General features: G+C 34.2%; 1 pseudogene; it reads right to left on the bottom strand.

The window, feature by feature from the left end:
• Positions 1 to 2,425: 2,425 nt before the first annotated feature.
• Positions 2,426 to 15,795, bottom strand: LOC128221444 (zinc finger protein 468-like; annotated as a pseudogene).
• Between the last annotated feature and the right edge of the window lie 6,907 nt (positions 15,796 to 22,702).

The following is a 22,702-nucleotide window of genomic DNA, read 5'->3' as shown; positions in this document are numbered from 1 at the left end:
ATCAAATACATTATTTATATATGTCTTATGTAAAAAAGTATTAATTGCATAAATATTATAATGCATAATTTGAAGTCTGGTGGTCCCTTAAACATTCTCTATGTCTGCCAGCGTTAAAGGCAAACAGAGAATGAGTTTATTAAACGAACATGTATAGCAAATAAAGTGCATGTAAAAATGTAATTGCGTGGCCGGCCCAATCATGCCACATTCATTTTCTTGCTTGTCAAAAAATTGATAGAAATACTTGTAAGGAATAAATTATTGTCCGTACAGTACAGTGTCAATTAAGGATTGAACTACCGATCAAGAATAGATGGTATTGATATCTTATCATGTACAAAATACTTCACTAAAAAATGAACGGCCATTTTGTGTACATGAATATATTAATTATTTCATAATATAGAAAGGGTATCAAAATTAAAAGTGTCCAAATCTATAGGTTAATAAATACAGGTACATGATGCGTCTTAATTTTGAATAATATATATTAAAAGTAAACTTTATGGCTATGACCAATAAAAAAATAAAAAAAATATTTGTATTAATGCGAAGAACCTCCGTGTTAAACGGTTTCTTTTTTTCGATCACCAGGTGGACATTTCTGCCAAAAACATGTTAACCGAAAAATGGAGTGGCCTAGTCAATATAAAGTATAAAGATTGTTCCATATAATTGCTTTCTTACCAATTGGAATTCAATCTTGAACTGAATATTTATTGGACAACGTAAAATTGTTTTCTAATACATGCTATTTATTCACCGGTTTTAGTAAGCCCAATAAACCATGAAGACCCTGTTCCGTGACACGTTATTATGAATTATTGCAGGGTTTCCCTCATTCATAGATATCCCACGAGTATTTATTTTTAACCAGTCTTTGTATATGTCTCTTGAATAATATATTATGCTGTTTTAAAAGTTCTTCAAATTGAAAACCTTTGAAATATTTACATGACAAAATGAAAAATAAACTGTTGGCTCCATTAGCTATGACATTGCAGTAATTCGAAACTAATACATTCAGACAATAATATTGTATAATGTATGGAAATACTTTCGATGAAAAGGTTCCTTTTTTAACTTGAACTTGTTAAAATGTAATCAATATTCCTTACGATCCGGAGTTCCTGGCACTTATGTTTTAAGAAAGTTATTTAGGCCTAAAAAAAAGTTTGGTTAGGGTAACATCCTTTTCAAAAATAGGTAGGGTGGGAGGGCTTTTTATTATTATTTTTTTTAAATAAGGCTTTATATGAGAATATAATTTCATCATTCGAGATTGGTGTTAAAGGCATCTTCTGCATTTTAGTTTGTAAACGACATATTGAAAAGCAATTTAAAAAAATCAAACTAACTATCGAACGGTAGAGTCGGCGCCTATTCCGTAGGTAGGTTCAGGCTACCCGAACCAAATGTATTTTTAGGCCTGATTTAAAATAAGAGTAGAGTCGTTCCTCATCTTTTATTGGACAAACAGTCAGGACATTTTTGTCGACACTTCACTTTGTTCCAGACGGCATGGTACTTCATGATGTTTTCTAATGGAGAAAATCGTTTATTTCCTATTCTATGACGTGTATGTTAAGAGGCATGAAACGGATTTATGGGTACCTGAACTCCCGCGGGTAATAACGATCGGGTACCGAGTCCAAAATGTCTACCGGCCCATATCTTACGATATAATTGTACCAACAAAACCATGCTTTAAATGGATTATAAAACTGTGTTGTATAAATTCGCTGGATAAGGCTTTAAATTTGAAAACAAAATAATTTATGACCGTTCTTGTATTTGAATGGAGATCAATGCTTAGGAAATTCAAAACATTGGTACTAGAGTGAATTCTCTTGTCACTATGTAAACACTCGGATATTTTTTCAAAATAGTCTTACTACGTTAATTTGAAAGAAACTTTCAGATGACCGATCGAAGTATCGAAGAAATATATTTTCAAGAACTTTAACATACGACGATAATTAATGCGTATTATCCATATTCATTACGGAAACAAATCAGTCAGGCTGATGGATTATTTATGTCCGTCATCGTTTAAACAGAATTTGATTACAGCTGAATCCTGTTGCCTTGGTTTGAACGTCACGTTCAAACTTCCAATACAATCAATAACTAAGCCTACCTGCATTTGAACGACTGAGTTGGCATGAAGTTTTTTTTCAAAACTAAAAACATGTTAAACAAATAGTCCTTTCAACGTACGACATTTTGTTGTTGCTACCAATGTCACGTGGTAAAACTCGGCTGTCAGCTGTACAAGTTTGCCGGAAGTGGTATCATAATTAATGTTAAGCACATCAGCTCCGTAGAAAAATCAAAACCGTATTGCTTAATTTTCCAACGTTAAAATGTTACTATATATAGAAAACAAGATGGCACAACAACTTGAAACGATGTCATTTATTGAATGTGTTCAAACACATAAAAAACATCTCAGTGGCTGTAAAATGTGCCATTCACTTGCTTGTTTTCAGAGGACCTTAAATAAATACATAAATACAAAGATATGAGTATGCCTCTGATTTGAGTAATTGTTATCAATAATAAACAAGCATTTTCAGTGAAAAGATATCCCCCGCCAACGATGGCTTGTTTGTGCTTGATGGCTTGTTTGTGTTTGAAGGTTAAAAAAATCTCAGAAAGAATAAGACAAGCAGATTGGTTTATCCCTTTCCGAGCCAAATTATAAAATATCGACCGGGACTACTTTATGATAAAAATTTTTAACGAAATAAATCACATGGATCTTTTAATAAATCAAGGGCAAATAACTCATATAGAAATTACACAATCAAAACTATAAATACACAGGCATCATCGCAGTATGTTGGTTCATATTTATTTCAAGTTTCAAGAATTTCTACCAACTAGTTACTGAGAGTTTTTCAAAAAATCAAGGGCAATAACTCCAAGTACAATTGACCAATCCAAAAAACTTCTTTTGTGTCTCTTAAAGCATATTCTATTGCAAGAACAAGTATTTATAAACAGACACATTTGAAATATTTGTGTTTAATATCAACTGTTTCCTCTTCGTTTAAAATACATGTAACAAAATAAAAGTCTAAGATATAATTTACTGCGTTTGAACGCGGTTATATTTGTGAAGAAAAAAGTTTATTCGATACTATATAAAACGCAATATATACTTGAAATATGCTTACATGTCACAAAATCAAATTCATGGAATAAAATGGCTGACATATACAAATAGCGAACATGTAAACTTCAAACAAGCATAATTGCATCATACGATTTAAAAATGTATCTACATTATTTGATATGAATATCATCAATAAACAAGAGCTGTCACAGAGACAGCGCGCTCGACTATTCCGCCGCTTTTCAGTGTAAGGATTGAAATGTTTTGGCGAAACATGCATGGATCACTGAAAGATTAGATTTCAATGCAATACATGATGTGCGGAGATATCAACATAAATGTGGTTACATGCAAAATTTTAACCAGAATTTTTAAGTGTAATATTAAAGGGCCATTATTTGCAAAACACAGTTATCTAACTTGATTATCCAATTAGGTTGGGTGGTTGAATACCATTGTATAAAGTCTCAATGCAATACATCAAGTAATTGCTGAGATATTATCGTATGTGTGCTAACATGCAAGACCTTAACCAGAATTTCTAAGTCGCATAATAAAGGGGCAAAAATTATACAATATGAAAGATAGAGTTATCTTACTTAATTAAATAAGAAGGTTAAATGGTTAGGAGCCTGTGTGTAAAGTTTCAATGCAATACATGGTGTATTTGCTGAAGCATTGACTTAAAAGTGGTTACATGCAAAACCTTAACCAGAATTTCTATGTTGAATAAAAAGGGGCCATTATTTGAATTTAATGCAAACTAGAGTTATCTAACTTGGTAAATTAAGTAGGTTGGATGGTTTAGTACCATTGTATCAAGTCTCATTGCAATAACTCAAGCAGTTGCTGAGATATTAATCTATGTGTGCTTGCACGCAAAACCTCAACCAGAATTTCTAAGTCAAATAATAAAGGCCCATTTTTGGCATTAAATGCAAAGTAGAGTTATCATATATTAACCTATGTGTGCTTGCACGCTAAACCTTAACCAAGGGGTGACGCCGACGCCGACGCCGACGCCGACGCCTGGGTGAGTAGTATAGCTCTCCTTATTCTTCAAAAAGTCGAGCTAAAAATGAATTATGCACCATATATATCCATGCATAACTTACAAACAGTATTTTGAGCGTTGGTCCTGATTATAAGGAAATCATAGCATGCTACATTTCTACATGACTCGTGTCATCTTCAATATTTAAGCCCCACATATCTGACACTTGTTTTTCTCCTGTGTGTATCCTCATATGTGTCAATAAAACGCGTCACAAGTGTCATACCCGTTCTCGTAGGGGGCCTCGCCTATGTGCCTGACATAGATTAAAAGAAACATAGATTAAGTTTCTCACGTGACTCCAAGCTTTTTTCAAAGTAACATGACATGTTCTTCCAATATGACGTTTTACCAAAGATCCCTGTAAAGGTTCAGCACAAATCATTCACATAATTATGTATGGCTTCTTTCTTTTGTGCTTTCTCATATTTATCTGAGAAAAAGAAAAACAGCATTCCTTACATTTGTATGGCCCATTGTGTGCGTTCTTATAAGCCCCGGTTAACAAATTATAGCAATGCTTATACATCAGCAAATGGCTCACAATTGTACGGCTTCTCTCCTGTGTGCAGTTTAATATGTTTCTGTAAATCATTTTTCTTAGATAAATCAGCATTCCATGTCACACACTAGAATGGCTTAATTGTCTTTTGTGTGAACTATTATATGGCGCTTTAAATTACTTCCTTGAAAGAATGCAGCATCACACAATCCACACTTGTATGGCTTCTCCCCTGTGTGTATTCTTACATGTGTTTGTAAATTATTTTTCAGAGTGAAAGCAGCATCACATGCATCGCACTGATATGGCTTCTTTCCTGTGTGCATTCTTTTATGTCTTTGTAAATTATTTACCTGAGAGAAAACAGCTTCACATGACTCACACTTGAATGGCTTCTCTCCTATGTGTATTCTTATATGTACATGTAAAAGTCGTTTCTTAGAGAAAACAGCATCACATATATCCGACACTTGAAGGGCCTTTCTCCTGTGTGTATTCGCATGTGTTCCTGTAAATTACCTTTTTGAGAGAAAGCAGTATTACATATCCCACAACTGTATGGCTTATCTCCCGTATGTTTTCTTGTATGTTTCTGTAAATCGCTTTTCTAACAGAAAGCAGCATCACAGACTTCACACTTGTATGGTTTCTCTCCTGTGTGTATTATTTTATGTCTCTATAAATCACCTTTCTGAGAGAAAACAGCATTACACATCTCACATTTGTACGGCTTTTCTCCTGCATGTATTTTCATGTGACGCTTTAAATCAAATTGAGAAAATTTAGCCCCAGACTTTACACGTATTTGGCATCTATTCTGTTTGTAAATCCACGTACAGCTAAAAGTAAAATACATGTAATTCAGTGGTCTATATTAACTGTACCGTTCTATGCAAGTCAACACTATAGTTTTTTTTTATTCTTCTTTATATTGTATAGCAGTTGTAGGAAAACGAATGTAAAACAATCATAACATTTAACGTTATATTTTATGATTCATTTGACGAACTAAAAGTGGTATTAATAACAGTATACCACTGCCATATATAATATTATCAGTGTTCGGACTTCGGTCTTGTTCTTTTTCAGCATTTCAAATTTGGTACACATATAAGTACAAATATAATACTTTAAGTTTAAACAAACACGAACACAAATGCATAAAATACCCAAACCATTGCATTGCACTTGTGGAGCTAAAATATGAATAAATACTTAACTACACATGAATAAGGGATCTTTGTAAAACATGTATTCTATAATGACAGCCATCAAGTCATTTCACATACAATATATTTTGATTAATGAAATGCATCGCAGGATTTTGGTCCTTCGGAAAAAAAATTTATTACAAATGAGCGCCGCGTAGTGGGCGCCCTATTTCCCCTTACGGTGTAAAGCCTTGTGAAAAGGGTGAGCATGTCTCAAGTGAATCTCTATGTAAAATGTTATAAATCAAAGTTATTGAAGTCAATCCAGCCCATGAAGCAAATGGCATTTACAGTAAACTTTATCACAAAATGCAACAGTTTTAGCCGTTAAACCTACCAGATCATCCACACTCGTACTTTTGACGTATTGCCCTCTATCCACATAGTGAATTTCATGAACTTAGCTTTGATACTTTTTGAGGTATCACAGGACGAAATGGGTTATATTTCAAATCTCAGGGGCAATACCTCTGCATTACCTTGTATGACGCAAAAAAAATAAAAACGAAAAAACGTGCATAACCTCCATATTGACCTCTTTCCACATAACAAGTTTCATTAACCTACCTTGGATACTTCCATCAACATGAACTTAGCTTTGATACCTTTTTAGTTATCACAGGAACAAATTGGCTTTATGTTTTATAAGGAAAAGACCATAATTCTGCATAAATTTGTCTGACAAAAAATAACGTGCATAATCTCAATAATGCCCTCTTTCCACATACTAAGTCACATTTACCTATTTTTGATGCTTTTTGAGTTATCCAAGGACCGAGATTTTCACAGCTATATCTTTAATAAGTCAAGGGCCATTACTTTGCATAACTTTGCCTGACGAAAAAACCAAACTTATGTGCATAATCCCCATTTTACTCTCTAACCACATACTGAGTTGCATGAACCTAGCTTTGATACTTTTTAAGTAATCATGGGACCAAATGTGGTGAAACCGGTAGAGGATTTATATTTACTAATAGAAAATGCAAATAATCTATGTTTATTTATTGTTTCCATACTTTTTGCTTACACATATTTGTATTTGGTGCACCATTTTCTCAAGGTTGTATGCCCATTGATGAACTTGTTTCTATATCAACCACGGACATTTTTAATGCATTCGTAGTCATTGTTAAAAAAGGCTCAATGTATCAAAAATACAAAAATCAATCATCATTTTTCTCAATTTATGCATGATAAATATTTTGTGCTAGGGAAACAATAAAAGTTATAAACTACGTATTATATTAATACGTTACTTTTGCACATCATTTGATTAATATACTTTTGTAATGACGTCATATGAGTGACGTCAAATTCAGATCTTCTTTCAAACACTTTCAATAAAACAACACTAGTGTTTAAATGAAGTTTTTGTTCATAAAATTTAACTAATTCCCTTAAAATTAAAAAGATATTTATTATCGATCCCAGATCCCATATGCAACTCTGGTATCCTGTATAAAATGTTACTTGTGAAAACGGTACTGAAGTGCTCAATCCCAGATGCCACTCTGGTATCCTGGATAAACGTTACTGGTAAATACGGTACTAAAGAGCTCATTCCCAGATGCCACTCATGTATCCTGGATAAAACTTAACCGGTAAATACGGTATTGAAGTCATCATTGACAAATGCCACTCAGGTATCCTGAATAAAACTTAACCGGTAAATACGGTACTGAATTGATCATTCCCAGATGCCACTCCGGTATCCTGGATAAAACGTAACCGGTAAATACGGTACTAAAGTGATCATTCCCAGATGCCACTCAGGTATCCTGGATAAAACGTTACCGGTAAATACGGTACTGAATTGATCATTGACAGATGCCACTCAGGTATCCTGGATAAAGCGTAACCGGTAAATACGGTACTAAAGTGATCATTCCCAGATGCCACTCTGGTATCCTGGATAAATCGTTACCGGTAAATACGGTACTGAATTGAGCATTGACAGATGCCACAAAGGTATCCTGGATAAAACTTAACCGGTAAATACGGTACTAAAGTGATCATTCCCAGATGCCACTCTGGTATCCTGGATAAAACGTAACCGGTAAATACGGTACTGAAGTGATCATTCCCGTATGCCACTCTGGTATCCTGGATAATAAACGTTACTGGTAAATACAGTACTGAAGTGATCAATCCATGATACCGATCAAGGGCGATAACTCTCCAACACCTAAATGTTTGGTTATCGCCCTTATAAAGATAATATCCCAATACGTGTCCTGACCAAATTTGGTGATGATTGAACAAAGGAACCTTAATCATAAGTGAGACAATTTTAGGCAATTAATATAGTCAAAGGCGGAGTTATTTTTAGTGACTTAAGCAATATTGTAGGTTATCGAACTTTTCTGAGATATTATGCCAATTTACATTCTGGCCGAGTTTGGCGATGGTTGGTTTAAGGCTTATAAAGTAATTGAGTGGACAAGACGAATTTTAGGTAGATTCGATAATCAAAGGGCCATAACTTTTGAGTGACTAATTCGAAATGGCTGGTTATCTCTCTTTTCCGATGTATCATACCCAAAAACATTCTGAAAAAAATGATGATGATTTGACAAAGCATTCAAAAGCTATTGTTTAGACAAGACCCATTTTTTTTCTAAAATTAAAGGGTGATAACTCACAAGTGAAAACATTGATATGACCTGTTATCAAACTTGTCCAATATATTATATCTATATATATGTTGACCAAATTTGGTGACGAATGGACAGAGTCTTCTTAAATTTATGAGCTGACAAGATACTGGACCCCCACCCGTACACAACAGGAATCTATTATACGTCCCGTTTTGTTTTGTTTTTTAAATTAGCTTAAAGTAATGACTTACAATCCCTTGCATGATATACAAAATGAATTAAGTTTTCTCTCTGCTAAATTTTTAACAAGAGGACCATGATAGCCCTAGATCGCCACATGTAAAACGGTCTCTTCTGATGTGTAAACAAGGCTTTATCCATATTTGGGCTCTGTGACCTAGTTTTGACCACAGATGACACATATTCGAACTTGACTTTAAAAATATCAAAACAACCTTTCTGACAATTTTCCAGGATATGTGGGCTCATAATGTTACCTTGAGAGTGTTAACAAGGTTGTTCTTTATTTGGGCTCTCTCACCTAGTTTTTGACCCCAGTTGACCGATATTCGAACTTGAGCTAGAAATCATCGAAACAAATTTTCCGGCAAATTTCCAGGATATTTGGACTAAATATGTTACCTCTTGAGTGTTAACAAGGTCCTTCCATATTTGGACCCTGTAACCTAGTTAATGACCCCATGTAACTAATATTAAAACTTGAGCTAGAAATAATCGAAAAAAACTTTCTGACAAATTTCCATAATATTCGGGCTGAAAATGATTCCTCTAGAATGTTAACAGTGTTTTAAATGATTTAATCTGGAATCAGTACCTGTGATGTTATAGTCATGCGTTTTAAGTATGCAACAGTAAGTAAATATTCATAACCTTTTTTCTGTCTTAAATAACTTAACGTAAAAAATCAATTCAACAAAACACATGCTTAATAATTGCACATCAATTGCAAAATGATGCACACCGCATCAAGTAAGCCATCTTAGCATTTTATCCATGTAAAAGCATATTAAATATTTGTTAGCATGTAATAACCTGTAACATTAAAGATTTCATTCAAATATCTTCATCAACTTTTCACATAGACGTAAACTTGCTAATAACAAACAATACCAAAATCGGTTTCGAAAACAGAATGCATCACCGGTATTTGCAGGAAAGACCGGGCCCACCTTACCATAGAGAAAGATTATTGAGTATTTATCGTGAAACATATTAACACTTCATAACAATTTGTAGTTTAGGGAAAGTTTTTCAGCAAATGTGTATAAACTGCATTTGTGTAAGCGAGAGACCTCCTTTGTTAAAATGAACTCAGTGAGAATACACCGGAAAGAGAAATTGACATTTACTCTACTTTAACACATAACAAAAACATACGTAGTTACCGGAAGTAGCATCAGCAACATTGATTTTGGACAACCGCTATCGCTAACGCCTGGCATTGTCAGCGACGATTTTTCAATTGTAATCGTTCCACCACTTAAATGAATTATAAGAATGAGTCAGTAAATAAACAGTATTCTTGGCAGAGTTATCAAAGAAAAGTTTGTGCTTGTTGAGCTTTAGCACCTTGGAGATAACTTCCTTCTGAACATGAATGCGACGTATACAGTTGTCTTATCAAAGAAATATTGTACATCTGAGCTCGTTTCCATACATATGTCACGATCCGAAATCTGCTAACCTTCATAACTTGTGAATGATACAGATTGTATGAAATTTAAAAAGACTTAATATGTAAAAATAAACGATAAAAAGTGGGTTATTTGTTTATTAGGTGTATTATAGAGTACTAAAACACATTTATTTATGATTCTCAGTCAAGGAGATCACCCTAGGGACCAATCGCTCGAATCAGGTAACAACAACACAAATGAACACAATCAACACACGCAGACAAACAACACAAACACAAATCAATATTACTTCAAACACTCACTCAAAACGTTATCAGCTTACTGATAAGTAGCCTCGAACAGCCTTTAAAATTGAAAAAAAATGATATATTTGACACAGTCCACCATTGCAAGTAACGGGCAACACTTTTATGGATACATAAAACAGTCAACACTTTTTAGCTATGTGTTTGATACTCGTAGCGGTTCCTTCCCCTGAATATATTACATGTATATTGACTTAAGAACCAGAACAACATTTACATCTCAACATCTTTAGTGTACCGACTTCTAAACTGCAGTTAAATTTACCGGAACCAAATTTCAATTTTTGATTTTTCTTTGTGTTTGTAATGTTTGACGTTGTACAATCTATTTAAAAGTGTGATTGCCTTAAAGTAGAAATATTGAAAGTACATAAATTATTTCAATGCATATATTAAAATGCACTTATGCAAAAGAAGCATTTTCAAGCGTTTCTAAATCCGCTTGTGTATTTAATTTAAATGGGTCGGTATGAAATGCATATAACATACACACAAAAGGTGGTTAAGAAATGCATACAATATAGAATGAGAACAAAATATTGGCATTGAAATTTTATTGTTTTAAGCAATAACTTTTATACGCTTATTTACAACTGTATCCATGCCACTGGCTTTATCATTATCTAAACATCTTAAAGTCTTTTTTTATTTTTTCTTTGGTAATTCTTGAAATGACATTTTCAGTATTATTAATAGTGTAAGCACCATCTTTACATTATTATTTTCGGGTTTATCAATATCATTATAATTATTGTCTGTTTTACTTGTTTCCTTATTGTTTATAATTTTAGACAAATCCTTAGGATTTCTTCCCTTATTTTTTCTTAACGTTATTATCTTGTTATTTTTGTACAGTGATTTAAATTTATTTAGTGGCATTTAAGACTTTTCCCCTTAATGTATGTTTCTGTCAATCAAATTTCTATTTAACTTGCAAGCGTATTTTGCTTTATGGCTTCACGTCAATCGCGACCGAAACATACTGGGAATTTCTTATTTTGAGTTATCGTTTTAAGAAAGTTAAAGGTAGAATCAGTTTCGACAACGAGATTAGAAATGTCAGAAATATTACAAATAAACAATTGGCAGTAACTCAAAATTTATTGCAGACAAAGTAATGCTTCTTGTTTATGCTTTTTAGCGAATAAAAATATCGTTGTATTCAGTTTAAAAACTATACCTCAAATACTTTTCAAGTTATGCTGTGAGAAAAAAGAATGAAATTACTCACGAAAATACTGCATACATAGTTATTGTTCTTTTGTAGTTTCCTTTCTTTTAATAATGTTTATATGTATAAGAAACATGAAGGCACTATCTCAAAGACGTTTTAAGTTACCTACGGCGATCAATTAGTGAACATGATCACAAGGTAATGGGTATATGCACTGTTTGGCATATCGTACCCAGCAGCAAACTTCAAAGTGTATTGGCAAATATCGGCATACAAATGCCTATGGTCATTAAACACATGGTCATGGTGATAAAATAAACAAATACAAACACACGAGGATTAAAAAGTACAGTAGAGAGCACAATAAAAAAGACACAAACAACAACAACAACAACATAATAATAATTATATGACAGTTAAGTTATAAATCATATATTCTTAATAATTATCAGGAAATTTTAGGAACAGTTATAGTTCCAGGGTAGATCTTCTTAATTCCATTGCAAATTTGATAAATATTACAGAATTTAGTAGCTTAATAGTTGATTTACTTAGTAATACAGATTTTAACATATTTAATCAAGGCCAGCAGGTGTTGCTTAAGTATGTTTGTCTCAATCTATTTATAGTGTACAGCATAACATGAGATGGTACTCGTCTTCTATCATATTTGATGAACAACATTTACATTTTCTGTCAGCTCTGGCAGTACCAGAATATCTACCAGTTTCAATTTCAAGATTATGTGCTGATAATCTAAAAAAGGTCATATTTTCTTAATCTATCATTTTTTATATGTACAAGATAATTTTCAAAGAAAAGGTTTTCCTTAAGTTTACAATACAGTGAAAGCATATCATTTATAGAAGCATTCCAACCTTGAATAAACTGGTCACGAATTCTACATGAAAGTAACGGAAGAAAATTTATATTTACATCAAAGTTTTGTCTTACATCCATAAAACCAAGATAATCAATTATAAAATTTATTCACTTTGCCCGAGAAGAATTATTTTTATTAGCATTAAAATATACCATATTTATTGGTAAGTTTGCATTTTTCATAATTTTTAACCACAATTCAACAGATCGTTTCTTGCATACAATGGATAAAGGAAATCAACCAATTTCATCATATACAGCAGAGTTATGGGTTTGTTGCTTTACACCTAAAACATATTTTAGATATCTAATATGTAGCTTATCAACTTCCTTAAAGCTATAAAAACCCATACCTCTAAACCGTACAATAATATTGGAACAACCACAGCGTTAAACAAAGACAATTTAGTTTTAATATCGCGATGAACTTTGTCAAACAATGGCAAGATACTATGGTAGGCCTTAAGAGCTTGGTCATTTAGCATTTTTAATACATTGGACATATAGCCTTTATAATAAAAGTTAAAACCTAGATAATTAAAGTTATCGACTATATTCACCCATTCATTGTTAATATGAAATTGCACATTTCTAGCTTGCTTCCGTTTATAAAAAACACAAACTTTAGTTTTCTTTACATTGATTTTCAATCCCCATTTAACAGAATAATGGTGAATAGCATCCATCTGGGCTTGTAAACTCGCATAATTATTGCTGTATCTGTGGTAAATAATACAATAGCATCGGCAAATAAAATCATATACATTAACAAGAGTTCTAAATTCTTAGTAGTAAATGTTTGAAAAACTAAATGCTCAAATATTTCATTTATAAACAATATAAATAAAAGAGGAGAAAGTGGTTCTCCTTGTTTTAAGACCAACAGTTACATCGAAAATTTAAAAAAAATCCAATTTGCCAACAGAGCATCGCTTAACACATGACTGTACGTCATGATAAATACATTTGATCATGTTTGTAATTTTACAGCTAATTCCTGTTTGTATTAACTTAATCCATAACGCATCTCTTTTTACCGTACCAAAGGCTCGCTGGTAATCAATAAATACACACCAAAGCTTTGACGTATTGTTTAATTCATTTTGGATAATCGCGTGTAGAATAAAAATGGCATCAGGTGTAGAATGATTATCACGAAAACCAAACAGCAATCACTAAACTTATTATTCAGTTCACACCAGATTTTTATTCTACTCCTCAAAATTAAAGAACATATTATTGAAGTAACATTAACAAATGTAATACCTCTGTAATTAGCAGGGCCAGACGTATCCCCTTCTTTAATATAGCGACAATAGCTCCCTTCGACCAAGATTAAGGGTAAACGCAATGATCATATATATATTTAAAGATAGTACGTATATCAAGTGAAATAAAATCATATGCATCTATGCAAAAGTCCGCGTCATTATTATCAAAGTCACATGACTTGTAATGGGACATCAGTTTTATAGTTTTACTAATTTCCTCAATTGTGGTAGCGCAGTTGGTCAATATGTTTAGTACATGTATCATTTCTAACAAAATCGTGATCATTCCTATTAAATTGCCCTTCGGTACAATCTGATATATTGGATTTGCTTTTTTAAATCATCAGCATCAACATTTTCAAAACTTGCGTGGAGAAGATTTACTCATTTGAGACAACTTTAACTTTTTCTGGCTATGAAATAATCCTTTAGATTTTCTTTTAGCTGTAGCAAAATTTCGCCATGCAGTAAGAAATGCAATCTTATTTATATCACTGTTATTTAAAGACAATAAACGCTTGGCTTTTAAAAATAAATCCTTGTTCTTTTTACAATATTTATCAAACCAAGGAGATTTTGAAACCTTTGTGGCATTTGTTTTACCAAAGCACTTGAACGATGAAGCATACACAGTATTCGAAAATATTTCCATACATTCATCAAGAGACAAATTACCAGACAACAAATTGGCATTTTTTTTTCATCAAAAAAAATGGCAATTGTTATGTAAGTTCTCATGAAATATGTCCCTATGTTCTGTTTTTTAACAGAACTATATTTGTTTGCACAGAACTATTATCAATTATCGTATTATAAATATTTATACTAAACGTCATCTGGCAATGATAAAACGGTATCTCTGGGATAAAGTCCATATACATCCCTTATCATTATTTTCAATCAAGTATATATGGTCTGAGTAGCACTTTATAAATACTCAATAATTGCCCCGTTGAACGTATAGCTTTGCTATTAATGATTGGGCGCGGACAGTTGAAATATCCATATCCATCAATGTTAATATTGGATGTTTTACTATTCCATAACTCAGTTAATAACAGAATATCAAAATCAGATATAAAGTTTAAAAAAATCAGGATCATCAAGTTTAGAGCGAATACCCTGGACATTCCATACGAGAAAGGTTAACTGATTCCAATCACAATCCTAGTTATAACCAGTAGTGTTCACAGTGTTTATGCTATGGATTTTGTTATTTTTGTAATGTTTATCATACGAAAGATATGCCGTCTTGCCGTCTTGCCGTCCTTTTTGGCACTGATCATAGCGGGAATAAGCTGCTGCCGGCGCTGCTGGATGACGGGCGGAAACTGCTCACTACACCGGATTTTAGTTGTGTCTTGTGGTACATAGCCCTCAGCCTTCGAAGGGTCGGCGTGTTCCCGGAATTTCTGCTTGACAAGCAACTTTTTCTGGAAAATGACTAAACATTTATAAGATCGGGCGTTTCTTTGTAGGCTTATATCTTCCAATGGGATGTGCCTGCTCGAATTTGATTGAGTCCTGAGGATCCTCAGTTTTAAAATCATCCCGGAAATGGTTATGGATCATTTTTAACAACCCTCGTGATTCCTTTCATCAGGGGAACTTTGCCCAGGAAAACCGAAAATAACAAATTATTTCGCATTGATCGGGATTTCAAGTCAGTAACATCCTCCTGCGTGTTATCGATGGCGGACTGCTTTTCTGCTATATCGTCATTAACGCTTGACTCGAATGCACATGGCGCTTTAAATTTATTAATCGTTTATTGACATCAAGCAGTTTCAAGAGACAAGACACGGCGGTTCATTCCAGAAAGCTTGTTTGAAACATCCGACAGCTGCTTTTCAATGACATTTAGTCTCACAAAACGTTTATCCATTGAATTTAGTTTGTTTAGGATTTGTTGCTGAAACGCGTCATGTGGTTGAAAATACTGGGGGGACGGGGGAAGCGTAGCTGGCTTGTAGAAGGCACCCGTCGGGGTTTGATAAGCGTTCATATTGCTCATCTTGGACATATACATTGGTTGAACATACTGCTACGGACCGGATGTTGCCATGCTATGGTTTGTAACAGGCTGATCGTGTAGGGACGGGACATCTGGAAGGGTCTTTTTTTCCGGCTGCGAGTTGGTATTGTCCGGTGAAGAAAGGTTCTTTGTGAACTTTTGATTGGGTGCTATATTGACTGCTTCACCACAGATGTTTTGGGACTTGGAACAAGTTTAAGACGTGTGATCTGCTGATTAATTGCTTCATCACAGAGGTGTTGGTTTCTTGGTACAATAATTTTGTTGACTTGTCGTTACTCGGAGCACATGTACATACATGATAAGCGAATGGTGATCTCATTGCTAATTGCTTTTGACGACCAAAGTCTAGTTTTACTTGTACGGAAGGCTGCTATCCCACCCAGCAAACACATGACGTTGGATCAACGTCGGATATAGGTTGGATTTAGGTCACGACGTCGGTCACTTAAATACAACGCTCTATAAACGTCAAAATCACGATGTCAGTCCGACGTCGCAATTAGACATCGAACCGACGTTGTGATTTGGTTATTGTTTGTAATAGGTTGTAGTTTATCAACTTGATACATGATATAAACATGATGTAACAAGAAGTTGCTCAAAAAATCGTGATACTACTGCAAATAAATACTAAAACTCGATCATTTCATTTTTCAAGTTGCTTCCCTTATCAGTGCCATTGGTTTCTGTAATTGAAATTTCCGCATGGTGTCGCATGTTTATAGACTTTTTTCTTTCTTTTTTTTGCTGTTAAAGTTCATCTTTTTGAATAAACATTCGCAGAAATACTTATATCGATAAATTCTAATCCCGCATTAAGATAATTCCGATAAAAATGCATGTTTAATTCCTTATCTTAAAATAGACGCGCGCAATTTTGAACCCATTTCGATCCGCCATATTGCTCATGTGTTGTACGAATATTGACGAGAGAGAAAGAGTCAATTACTCCTCTAGAGTCTCGACTGTTTATATTTTAAATTATTTCAACAAGGTAAGTTTATACAATGCATGTTTAACGGTTTATAGCAATACTTTTCTGTTGTTTTTACAATAAGGTTTCAGCGAAAATTTAGCATACATGTACTTCAACCCGATTCGCCTTCAATTGGCATCGCGCCGATTTGTACTTTTGTGTGTGAGAAAATAATGCTAATTTGTGCTCTTAAATAAAATCTGTAAATAGGATCAGAAAGGCCCATGCGCAATTTTGTGTTGTATGTATAATGCAATTAAACTAGTTTGTTATTGACCATTGTAATTGTTAAATTCACTGTCATCCAGCAAAATTGTATAATTATCATTAAAGTGAGTACTTGTGCATTCACCTCTTATAAAAAGGCACTGGTGCCTGTTCAAGGAAACAAAGCAATTATTTACTGAAAATTATTTAATCCGCGATAGCTTTGATCACAGATTCTAGTCACTGAAAAAGTATAACAATGGAGAGATATTGAAAAAATACAGCAGATATTGTACCAAAACTGGAGAAATTTTGTTGTGTGGAATTTGATATAAAAACTTTATTTTCAGCAGTTTCAAGTCAATATCGTTTATTTAACAAGATTTTTACGTATTTCAGCAAGTGGCACTGTGATTTCTGCTACTGAACATGAGGTTGATGGGGCAATTTGGATCCTGTCTGAAGTACGCTCCAGACAGACAAGGGGGTGGAGGACGAACTGTTTACACAAGTTAATTAACATACATCTCTAAACATATAAATTTAACATGTGTCATCACAAAATCACTATTTTATGAGCAGTTAATAACCAAGTAAACATAAAATTTGAACGTTTTCCTATATCGAAATAAAACATTGTAATCAATGGTTGTTCATGTGTAATAAATAAATGTGACCAAACTAAATCCTGTATTGTTTTCGTTTTTAAATGAAGATGCGGAGGACCGTTGTGGACGTCAGTACGGACGAAGAATGTGATCGACGGATGCTGGGGACGATACGGACGACTGATGGTGACGACGGATGCGGGTATCGATACGGACGACGGATCAGGACTAAGGATGCGGCGGACTGTACGGACGACGGATACGGGTGACGATACGTACGACGAATGTAGACGACGGATGCGGGGATGAAGCGGACGACGAATTGGGACGACGACATATGTGGACGACGGTACAGACAGTGGTTTGGCGAAGGTACGATTGATATATGTGAACGACAGATGTGGACGACGATACGGATTACGGATGCGGACGACGGATGTTAATGACAGACGTAGACGACGGATGTGGACGACGGTTGCAGACGACGATGCGGACGACAAATCCAGAATGTGATCTATACAAAATGCAACGTATTATAAATGTGTGTGCAAAAATTGTCTTAAATCGTGGCAAGACAGTCTGCCTCTAAACACTTTCAAGAAAAGCCTGAAAACGCACTTGTTTAGATACTTTTATGCGCTGTTTTAGTCATAGGGATCCAGTAACAGGTAATACACTATATGAGAGACTTTCGACATTGTTTTCATATACATAACTGATATATGTATTGATTTTATTGGTTGTATTGTCGTTTTTAGGCTGTAGACTTTTATAACCGTATCTCGGAAATCGCGTCGGCAGATCGACATGACATTTTTAACTTTTGGCGAATTAATGCGCGCACAGGCGTATCAACCCCAGCGCAGTTAGAACTGTGGAGGTCATCGACCTAATTTACATTAACATTTACATCGAAAAGACCTAGTAAACAATCTGCTCTAATAGCTACTGACTGTGTTTTATGCATATTAAATAGCTTGCTATAAATAGCGCTGTAATGAGTTTTCAATCTATGTTATGCGGTTAATATAGTTCGAATAAGCTGCCTTTTGCGTAATATAACGCAATTGAAATTGTACAAAATGCAATTATTTTAATATCGGCGAGTTACACAACGCGATATATATAGCAGAATCCGCAAATTGTTTCAAAATTTCAAAACGCGTACTGAATCAAATAAATGCAAGTATTATATACCTGTTTTTAGATTTTGCTTTGGCCGAGGACCGATAATATCTACATGAATATTTTTTATAGTTTATTTACGTCTCATCAATGTACATCAAATATAAAGTTCATATCACTAATAATATACATATCCACGAGTACATTGCCACTCTGATTAGAGTTATAGGAGACTTAATACAATATTTAAAAAAAAACTTAAATGTTTTAATGTCACAAATGTTAACATAATAAAACGAATACATCAAACTTATCACTAAACCTTAAGAACAATTATTAAAACTGTTTTTGTTTATACCTAAAAGTGTACATGTACATTGTAGTTAAGAAATGAATGTGGTCGATCGCATTCTGACAGGTGTATTCCCTGGAAGTAAACTCTGAGAAGTCGTTAAAACCCAGGAAAAATATGGATCGTATTATGATGCAAGTAAATGCTAATTAGGCGCTAAATATCAATTCATAATGTTTAAATTGAAATTATAATATTTTATCTTATCCTACGATCAGATTTTTTGCGATTGTAGTTCATTCACAAGTATATTTTCTAATGCCTTTTCAAAATACGGGGTAAACAAGAATATAAGAAAGATTGAATATATTGTAATGGATATAATATTACTAATCCTGAATATTTTTATTTAAACCTTATGTTCGCCACTCTAGGTTATAGCATATATAAAGTATATTTCATCAGCGATAGAAGACGAGAACATGTCGATATTATGCATATCTTTAAAAATGAATTTGTCATTCTATTCTCATACTATAAAAAGCATAGAGTCACAAACAGATGTTTAAAGAGTTTTGCCGAATATTTCGGCATCATTTAAAAATTTAGTGCATTTCATGTATTATAACATTGTTGTTTTGTGTATGTGTTGAATAAAATTTGAAAAAGAAAAAAAGTATATTTTCTATGTTTTAAATTGCCTAAATCGGTTATTTCTTGACATTTTTTTGATTGAGATTGTTAGTTTTTACCTGTGTTTGTAAAATGTCTGTCGCATAAAACCATTCTCTTGTGTAATAACATAAGTTAACAACATTTTAACCATTACTAAATGAATAGAAAACACTTTTGCCATTCAAATCATATCGCGTGAAGCGTTGGCAGGCTATCGACCTGCTACAATTTGTCTCATAGTCATGTAATGCCGAATGAAACGGAAAGTATGTGAATATTTCTCAGTAATTTCAGTCTTATATCATTAGCATGTAGCATAATGCATATGCATATTTATAAAACAACTGATATAAATCTGTTCATTTGGTCCACGAGTGACATATGTTGAGGGCATGATTGAGATCCATGTCCATCAAACATACCGGGAATAAACAGGGAATAAATAGTATGTGGGTGATTAGATCCAGAGGTATTTGGCGTTGTAGAAAGAAGCCTTAAACATAGACCTAATATGTCCAATTTATTTTTTGTGATGCATTTGGTTTAGCTGGCATACACTAGTAGAAAATAATAAATACGCCTAAGTCAAGTTTGAAGTGTAGAGTAGATTTTACTAAAAATTCCTTAATGCTTTATCCGTGGCAGTGCATTGTTTATGAAACCAACGATCCAGATAAGGTTTTATATGATATTGAGAATTACTCCATACCTTATTAGTAACTATTTGGCGTATTCCACATTTCAAGTGACTTATACTTCATGATCTCATTGAGGATCAACATAAGCCTCTAAAAGATTTCGCGAAGGAAACTATGAGCGAGCATATACTTTACTTAGATGTTTATATTCATAATTATGTTTTATAATTGCATGACTATAAACACAAAACGTCGCAGGCGACAGCTATTCGACGCTTTAAGCGCTTTGATTTTTCATATGCTTTTCAATTCTCTGTTTTTATGTATTTTTTTGTCCGTTTATTGTGTTCTTATCAATAGTTTATATCTAGTATTATGTGTTATACTTGTACAACGCCATTGAATGTGATTTTGTAAAAAATAGGCGTTTAATTAAATAAAACAGTTTCAGTTTCAGTTTAAAAAATAATATTCGTTATGACTTTATAGGCATAACGACATTTATTTTTAGGAAATAAACCGCTCTATTTAAGTTCTGTAAGAATTGTTTAGGTAGACGCAGTAATACACAACTGTGTAATTTTGACGCATTGTGGTCGTTTGTTTACACTTTCTGACAGCCGGAAGTGCAATTAATTTTTATAGACTGCTTCCGATTCTGGGATCGAATGTAATCAGATATCAAGATTTAAGGCTGAAATTATTAACCAGTCTGTCATAGCTCTTCCTTTCCGTTTTCGTCGTCTGTAGGATAGAATACAAAAATTTACAGCTTCCTAAAATCGTATTAAATCGAAGTATTTTCATTGTTTTCTTCACATTATTTTAAGTTAAAATTGCACAGAGATGCCTAAGGCTCGAAGGAAAAGAAAACATCAGGTGGAAGAGGACCTGGTCGAGGGAAATTTGGAAGATGTACCAGAGAAACCTGCGGTTGAGAATCTGATTGATTTTGAGAAAATTATATTGGCCTCAAAAATTATTCCGGGGGGTGGTGAGGGCACTGATTCACCAGGTCAAAGTCAAGGTCCAGAGACCACTTTGCCAATTTCAGTTGTTCGTCGTAGTGATGACGACTTGGCTGCACATGTTCCACAGCCATTGAGGGAACAAATTCAAAATGGAAGTTTTATTAATTTGGCTCTTCTGTTAAAGGGTTCCATTGAATTGCAAGACTATGCTAGTAGTAACATTTTGCGGCTAAATGACGCCGGCCAAATTGAGTCAAAGCCACGTGAGTGTAGGGAAAAAATCAGTAACATCGAAAAATGGACTGACGCCTTTATTATTTTTTTCGGGAGTGTATCTCGCAAGATTTCCAAGTAAGGCCAATGAATTATTACACTATATGTTTAACATCAGAGAGAGCTCTAAAAAGGGGGGTTTCGCATGGCGGGCTTATGACGAACAGTTTCGGCTACGCCAGGCGATTAATCCGTCATCTTGGGCCCATATAAACACAGATCTGTGGTGGCGCTGCACACAGAACAGCGAACCCGTCAGTCACACTGGGCAAATTCCATCGACCCGCAAATTCACATGCCACGAATACAACAGTGGCAATTGTAGGTGGCCAAATTGTCGTTTTAGCCATACATGTTCAAGCTGTGGCGGTCAGCACCCTGCAGCGAGCTGCGGCGGGGGGTCGAACCAAATTGCTGTTACACGCTCACCAGCCGCCAACAGAGGCCGCCAAATTGTTTTTCGCGGCAGGGGGAGACCCTTCTTTCGAGGTGCCCGCCAATGAGCCAAATAATTTGGACGTTATGAATTTGTCCCCACCCCAATAGATGTACATAAATTACAATTGCATTCGGAAGGATTTGATTTTAACAAGTTACAGATTATTCTTAAAGGATTTAAAGAAGGTTTCCCAATACATTATGCCGGGCCACGTGTGGCGCGAAATTCAAAAAATCTTCGTTCAGCTCTTGCTCGGCCAGATATTGTATCACAAAAAATAAATGCAGAAATTGCTGAAAAACGGGTTGCGGGCCCTTTCATTTCCCCCCCTTTTGAGAATTTAATTGTCTAACCACTAGGTCTAGTGCCTAAGAAAACCAGTAACCCAAATGCGCCGGATGTAAATAAATTTCGTATGATCCACCACCTTTCATTCCCGGAAGGGGAGTCGGTAAACGATTATATAGATCCAAACCTAGCATCTGTACAATATACTGGTTTTGACGAAGCTGTTGCCATGATTCAAAGATTAGGAAAAAATTGCAAATTGTTCAAAATGGACATCAAAAATGCTTTTCGGCTAATTCCCATTAGGCAAGTCGATTTCGAACTGTTAGGCTTTAAACATAAAGAGAAATATTTCGTTGATAAGGCATTACCTTTTGGCGCTTCTATAAGT

This window comes from Mya arenaria, chromosome 16, assembly GCF_026914265.1.
Source record: "Mya arenaria isolate MELC-2E11 chromosome 16, ASM2691426v1".
NCBI lineage: Eukaryota > Metazoa > Mollusca > Bivalvia > Myida > Myidae > Mya > Mya arenaria.
Note: the sequence above shows the minus strand (reverse complement) of the source record. Positions and strands in the feature narration are given on the sequence as shown.